Source organism: Phoca vitulina, unplaced genomic scaffold (assembly GCF_004348235.1).
Source record: "Phoca vitulina isolate PV1807 unplaced genomic scaffold, GSC_HSeal_1.0 scaffold7, whole genome shotgun sequence".
Classification (NCBI taxonomy): Eukaryota; Metazoa; Chordata; class Mammalia; order Carnivora; family Phocidae; genus Phoca; species Phoca vitulina.
The window spans coordinates 62,641,747-62,649,707 of NW_022589710.1; the positions used below are offsets into that span (position 1 = coordinate 62,641,747).

At 54.6% G+C, this 7,961-nt stretch overlaps 1 protein-coding gene across 2 annotated transcripts in view; it reads right to left on the minus strand.

Moving 5' to 3' along the window:
* The window catches only part of CLMN (calmin), a 117,941-nt gene that overhangs the window by 92,658 nt on the left and 17,322 nt on the right, over positions 1-7,961 (minus strand). The gene's annotated exons all lie outside the window — the stretch shown is intronic.

The following is a 7,961-nucleotide window of genomic DNA, read 5'->3' on the forward strand; positions in this document are numbered from 1 at the left end:
GAGGAAAGCTCGCGGTGATACCAGAAGCTAGGGGCTTGGTCCTGCGGGCCTATTAGAGTTAACTGCTGGGTAAATAGGTTTGGATGGCTGGATTCTGGGTATCTTCAAAGTGTGTGCTCTCTGTATGGTATTCCCTGAAGTGTCCCCTTAGTGACCAGAGGCCACTTAGAGAAAACACAGTAGGAGTAATAAATATGGTTACCATGGGGAAACTGAGTGCCCCCCGGGGGGGGGGGCGGGTATTATAATCATCTTGTTTAATTCCCGTAACAAGCAAGAGCAGAAGGACTTGTGCTCACTTTACAGAAGGAAAATAAGACCTAAAGAGCTTTGACACTGGTCCAGGGCCCCACAGCAAAACCATGGCAGAGCTGGGAGCTGTGGTGGAAACCAGGGGTTGCCTTTTCCATCCCAAATATCCATTCTCTCTTCTCTCCATAGAACTAGAGCCCCATTCTTAGGTGGGCACCACAGGTTCTACTTCCCAGCCTGCCTCAAAGTTCACTGCAACTATGTGACCAAGTGCTGGCCAATGAGATGTCAGCAGAAATGCCAAGAAACAGCTTCTTGAAACTTCCGCTAACAGAGATCTAGCACTCACCCCTTGCTTGACCCTTATTTATTGTCCCTCCCTCCACCCTGCTGCCTGAAACACTAAAGGTAATGGCTGGAGCTCTAGCAGCCACGCTGGATCATGAGGCCAAGAGCTAGACCAGGAGATGGCAGCATGGTGAGCTAAAGGAAGCCTGGGTCCCTCAGATTTTGTGGTGCACAGCTGCCCTACCAGCTTTGGATTGCCTGTGCAGAAATGCACACCTGTTTATGACACTATTATTTGGGGCTCTCTGTAATGCACAGCCAAACCTAATGAAGACTGATCCAGAATCGCCCCTCAGTCAGCCTCTCTTGGAAGTGGAGAAGGCAAAGGCAGGCCGGTTAGTGTGCTCCCAGAGACGGCTCTGGGCTTGGTGCCTGCTGGGGCCAGAGTGAAAGGGTGGTTGCCAGACTCCTACCTGTGGCTCTCCCTGCAGGTCTCACTTTACTAGGCTTGAAAGAAGTCTGCAAAGTCTCACTTACAAGGGAAATTTATGCCCGGGGCTCAGTGGGGTTCCCGTGGCTTTTACGAGGAAGAGATATCAAAGATCAGTTTAGAAAGTGCTGACTTATATCAATGGTCCCAGGACCAAGAAAGGCCACTGTTGTGCAGTGTCCCATTTCAACAAACACGCCAGCATCCTGAAAACAACTGTGATAAACATGAAAACAACTGTGATAACGAGACTCTCCGCTTGTTCGTGGTCTCTCTCTCTCTCTCCCTCCCCCCAGTTTTAAACTCAGATTTATTGAGGCCTGACTTACATATAGTAAAATTCACCCTTTCTTGTATACAGTTCTATGAGTTGTGATGAATAAAATTGAGTAACCACCACATTCAAGATACAGAATAGTGTATCCCCCAAAAAAGTTCCTTTGTGCCCCCACTGTAGTCAATTCCCTTCCCCACTCCTCGGCCCCTGACAACCACAGGTCCATTTTTTTTGTCCTATAATTTCCGCTTTTCCAGAATGTTCTATAAATGGAATCCCACGTAGAGCCTTCAGAATCTGGCTTCCCCCACTTAGCACGTTTGGGCGATCCACCCTGGGTCTTATGCCCTTTCTCATGGCTGAGCAGGACTCCTCTGTGGGAAGCACCACTGTCTGGGAAGCCATTCACCAGCCCGGGGACATGTGGCTTGTTTCCACTTTTTGACTACTGGGAATAGAGCACACACAACAATGTGAGACTATATATAGAGAGAGACAGTGTTGTGTGTGTGAACATGTTTCCATTTCTCCTGGGAAATACCCAGAAGGGGAACGACGGAGGCGAACTGGAGTGTGTGTATCGCTTTATAAGAAACCACCGAAGTCTTCCGAAGGAGCGGGACCATCCTGCATGCCTGCCAGCAGTGAGGGCGTTCCGGGTGCTCCCCGCCTCACCAGCCCTTGCTGAGAACTACCGTAAAGTCAGAGTGTTGTAGACGCCAGTGATCATCCCTGCCCCAGCCCACCTGACCACCACCACCACTGTGCCCAGCTCCCGACTGGGACCCGCCTGCAGCTCGCTCTCCTCTCCCACCACCCCACCCCCCAACGGGTTTGGTACCCCAGCTGACCACAGAGCACGAAGCCTGCCTCTCTCTTGTCATCATGGACAGAAAGACCTGCTTGAGGCAGAGCTAGCTGATGGATTCTGTTCAGCCTGCACCAGGCAGCCCCCACCACCCGCTGCATCACAGGAGCCCCCCTCTAGCCATCAGGACCTTCTTCCGCCGTCTTGTCTGCCACCCCTGGAGTCAGGCTGGGCCATGGAATGAGAGATTGCTCATGGCGCCAGACGGCCGCCGGCCCAGGGGCCCCCGACAAGGGAGGGTCACTCGTGCAAAGAGATGGTAACCTCGGCGAAAGCAATGTGTCTCCCCAACTTGTCAGCCCCCTCCCCAAAAACACACCATCTGTATGAGGGAGAAAGAAGCTTTCCACCCAGGCTAAGGAGATCTTGGGCCTGAACACCGGGCCAAGTGTAAACCAGGAGGATCCCTGGTGAGCAGGCACTGTTCCACTCAGAAAGGTGCATTTAAGGGGCGCCTGGGGGGCTCCGTCAGATGAGCGTCCATTTAAGGGGCGCCTGGGTGGCTCCGTCAGATTAGCGTCCGACTCTTGATTTCAGCTCAGGGCACGATCTCAGGGTCATGAGATCCAGCCCTGCACTGGGGGGGGGGGGGTCCGTGCTCAGCGGGGAGTCTGCTTGAGGTTCTCTCTCTCCCTCTGCCCCTCCTCCCCCTTGTGCTCACGTGCATGCTCTCTCTCTCAAATAAATAAATGTTTAAAAAATAAAAGGTGCATTTATACCTGCAGGGCGGGGCAGCAGGCTTGGCGCACGCTAACATAAAACGGAACAGGATGCACACAGAGAAGCATATCCGACCTAACCCCCCCGCCCCATGACTTGGGTGTCATCATCCTCACTTTGCAGAAGAGGAAAGAGAGCCCAGAGACACACAATAACCTGCCTGGGTCACACAGCCCGAGTGGCCAGTTTGCGAGTCCGTCTCAGCTTTCCCGACTCCAACATATCTTTGGAAGGAAGCTTATTTTAAAAGCTCCTATGTTACCACCAGGTTCCAGGTATTTTAATGCCTCACAAAAAGCCTTCCAGCACCTTCTAGAATTCATTCATTCATTCATGCAAATGTTTATTGAGTGCCCTCTCTGTGCCAGAAGCTGTTCCAGACACTTGGGACACATCCATGAACGAACTAGACCAAATCCTGCCTTGGCAGAACTTACGGTCTAATGAGCCAGTGGGTGGAGCCCCCTGGGAGACCTGGGCTGCCCGGGGTCCTCCCCGTGGTTCCCCCTTTGGGTTCTCTCCCAACCCAAAGAGGCTCGCCCAAGTCAGGAGTGAACAGCCAGGGAAACCCAGAGCCTGCAGAGAATATTCTGGGTTTCCTGGTGCCCAGCCCCATTGAGATCCACATCAGAGGGGAAGTGCTCTGAAAGCGGGAGCGACAGTGCTCCCCGAGCACACGCCATTCCGTGCATTCGTTCCGGTGTTTGCTGAGCACCCACTCTGCACCAGGCACTGGGGACACAAGGGACCACAACAGAGCCCCTGCCCGGGGGGACTCACACCTCACAGAGCAGAGCTGTCAAGACTCGTTAGGGGGCAGAGGGCTAAGTGCTGGGGTGCTGGAAACAGGAGGTGGAGAATCAAGGAAGGCTGCCTAGAGGTGGTGAGCGGCAAAGGTAGACAGACGGGGCGTGGAGGGAGCAACATTCCTCACCCAGGCTTCATGGGGCCCTCTCTGGCACTGTGAGGAAGGTAGGCCAAGCAGTTCAAACCTCCTTCTCAGCTGAGGAGACCGAGACCGGGAGGCCGGTCAGGGTCTGGTGGCTCCTCGGCAGCCTAGAACCAACAGCTGCTGGTTCTAGAAGGGCTGCTGTGCATTGGGTCTGGTTACACGCACGGCGGGCATCAGCACCACAGTTCTGACTGGGGTAGGAGAATTTCCCCCATTTCTCGTGAAAAAGGGCCTTGTGCAAAGTCAGGGGAGGAGCCAAGATTCAAGGCCTGGCTTCAGGAGGGTGGGGGCCCAACACCCAGCATGGCCATCCCACAGACCTGGGTCTCCCCCTGCCCTCCACGGGCCCGTCAGGCCTCAGCTCCCACACCAAGTCCCGCGGGCAGGAAGGGGCAGGAGGGGGCTTAACGCCCCCCCCCGCCGAGTTCCAAGGTCCCGTCCATCCACTTCTGGGCGGGAGACAGGTCCCCAGAGCTGGCAGTCCTGGGCAGCTTGCCCTCGCTACTCTTCTCTAGGACAGTGGACCAAAGCCCAGGGACCCTTCCCTCCCACCCTGTGAAGCTAATGAGCAGAACTTGGACTGGGAAGGGAGAAAGGGGAAGGAGCACACTGATCTCAACTCCCAGCAGCGCTGGACCAGGATGCTGCCGCTGGGCTGGCCTGTGTCCTTCCCGAGGGGGAGCTCACCCCTCCACTGGGGGCTGATGCATGCAGGTACTTAGTGCGAATCATATTTTGTGAGCCTCAGTTTCTTCCTCCGGAAAATGGGGGAGATGACAAAAGTAGCCCTCTCCCAGGATAGTTGTGATATGCAGGTAATCTGTTCACAAAGTGCCTGGCAAGTTCTCGCAAGCACTGAAAACAGCCTTAGGCAGGAGCAGAGGGGATGAATGTGCCCAGGGGTCATCGATCCATCTTGAGGGACCAGTAGTACCTGGGGACTGGCTAGGCATGCAAATTCTCAGCCCCAACCAGACCTACTGGGGTGGGGCCGGACAGCTGTGATTCAGCAAGCCCTCCAAGCAATTCTGATGGGCCTAAGGCAGGGTTTCTCAGCCCCAGCAGGGTGCACATTCTGGGCTGAGTCATTCTCTGTGCTGAAGGCCGTCCTGTGCATCATAGGATGTTGACAGCATCCCTGGGCTCCCCCCACCAGATGCCAGAAGCATCCTTGCAGCTGTGACAACCAGAAATGTCTCCAGACCTTGTCAGATGTCTCCTGGGGGCAAAATCGCCCTGCGCTGAGGACAAGGGACCTCAGGTTTGAGAACCGCTGTTCTCCAGAGCACGAGGCTGACACCCTCCCTCCAGGAACTTCCAGGGGAATTGATCTGAGGAGCAGTACAGGGTTCGGCCCACGCCCCCGGGCTCTGTGCTGTGATCCTCCTTATCCCACAGCACTCGCTGACTATCTCCCCTCCTTCCCTCTCCACTCTGGACAACCCCCTTCCTCAGAGAGCTGACCCGTGAGGCTCCGTCCAGGCGGGCCACCCTGGAGGGGGGGGTTGCTTTCATGCCCAGCTCTCCCGGGACCACCCTAAATCACCCCCCCGCCCGACCTCTGCCAGATGGGGAGGGGCTGGGAGGAGCCCAAGATTCAGTTAGACTGTTCTGTTTCATCTTTATTCCTGGCTCCCACTCGCTCACTCGTGACACGGAAAAGCACAGAGCAGGGCTCAAAGGGGTAATGGATACAAGTGTGGAAATAGGAACTCAGGAAAAAGACTGGAGGGACGATACAGAAATCTGGGTGGCGGAAGTGTGAGGGTGGGGGCCCCCAAATGTGGTTACAGGACTTGTATAACCACGTGAAAACAAAACCAGCAATTGCTACAGACCAGTACCCCAGGGGACACCCCTGCAGACCACACCGCGGGCACCCCGTGCAGTACTGGTAAGTCAAGGCACTGCTTTCCTCCAAGTACAGACGAGGAAACGGGCCAGGGCGGTCAGGGGCTCGCTCTGGAGTCAGCGGCTTTCACGGCCTACGAGGGCTCTGTTTTCAGAGAGAACACTCTCTAAGGGCAGGTGAGCCTTCCCTCCCTTCTGCCCTGCCCTCTGTTCTACCCGGCCCCTCGTCACCGCCACCAGCCAGGATGGCCCCACCAGCACCGTGAATCACCTTAGCTTTAACTCTTTGACCCCAGGGTCTCTAGATCCGAGCCCAGGTGACGGAACAGACGGACCAGTGAGGGACCTAAGGCCACTAGAGACAGGATTATGGGTGGGTACTTGACCCATTCGCTCAGAGGCCTCTCTCTGATTTCCCTGCGCCAGGTGCACAACGTCAAAGCTAGGCCTCCAACCCACGGGCCTGGCCTCCAGGACACAGGACGGGACAGCACCACCCTATCTGCCCTGCAGCATTCCATCACCTGCTGTCTGTCATGAGGGTGACAGGTGTCAGCTACAGAAGGTCCCTACTAGGTGTGGGGGCCTGATGGATATCCTCGTATCTGAACAACCCCACGAGGAGGGCAAGAGTCACTTCCAGTTTATAGACGAGGCATTTGAGACTCAGAAAGGTGGACTGACTTGTCTGGGGTGGCAGGTGATGCTAGAACAGCATTTCCTGTGATGGGGTCAGAGGTCAGGTAGGAGAGGAGTCCCCCTGGAGAGTCTCAGGGACACACGTGGGGCAAGTAATTCAGAAGGGGGCTTGGGGCTCAAGGACATCGCACAGGAAGAGGAGAAATGCAGATGGAAGCATTAAAAGGTCCTTAGAAATCACAGTCTCACCGAAGTCCTGCTGAGTCAAAATACAATGCGAGCCACACAAGTTATGCTGCAAATTTCTAGGAGCCATATTGTAGGAAGTCAGGTGACGCGGGTGAAATTCACTTTAACAATGTACCTTATTTAACCGACTATTATCCAAAGCATTTTCATTTCAACATGCAAGCAATATTTAAAGACCACTAATGAGATGTTTACATCCTTTTCTCATGGCGGGTCTTCAAATGTGGCCCATGCTTCCCACTCCTAGCACATCCCAACTTGGATGAGACGCAAGTCCCCGGGAGCCTCAGGTGAGTGGTGGCGACCACAGAGGACAGCGCACATCGAGGTGCTCAGGGTTCACTGCAGATACTGAGGTCAAAACGGGGGACTCAATGCGGCCAGAGCCACAGGCTTGTAAACCACGCTGTAAACTCAGCTTTGGTGGGGGCCTGGTGTGGCTTAGTGGAAAGAGCACAGGTTTTGGAGCAAGAAATATCCAAAGCCAATTTCTGAACCTGCAACTCTAACCAGCTGTGTGACCATGAGCTGTGTATTGGACCTCTCTGAGCCTCAATATCCTATATAAAAAAACGAGCACTTCCCCTCCTCACACAGTTTATGGAGAATTAAATATAAAATACCCAACAGAGTTTCTTGGCACACAGTAAGAAGTCAATACGGGGACATAATGTGATATAGACGATGACTGTATGGCCATCACCATCTACATTTTAATCCTTCCCAACACAGAAAAATGGTGCTTGAACAGAGCAGCCCCTCCTGGCTGGGGGACAGATCTGTGTGGCCTGGGACAGGGGCAGAAAGAGGAAATGAGATGACATGGGGAGAGGAGAGGACACACCCCCAGGGCACTAGACCCTCAGGGCTCGCTGCGCCCCAAAGCACACCGAGGAATAAGACAAAAGCCACCCCAGCTCTGTGGCCCAAAGCCAACTGGTGCACTGTCAGTGGTGGGGAGCAGGTCTTCAGAGCTGAGCCTATTGAAAGGAAGTGAATCACAGACCTTTTGATCCCTCTGATAATGGCCCAAAGGCCCATGAGCTTCGTTGCACGGAAAAAACCCAGAGGCTCTACCTCCAACTCCAAAGACACGCCCATCTTCACCCAGGGCGGGGCCCAAGGGCTCTGCACGACAGGTGCCCGGATCCAACACAGCCCCTGTGCCAATCTCTGTGGGCCCCGGTCGGTAGACCTGCGTCTTTGAGCCATGCTCCTGCCCACCTCAGCCTCTGGATGAGTTGACCCCTCAGCATGGAATGTTCCTCTCCCCCTTCCATCTGGCTAATTTCCATTTATTCTTCTCATCTCAACTGAAAATGTCACCTCGTCCCAAAAGTCCTTCATGACGCCTATACAGGGCTCCCTTGTTAGG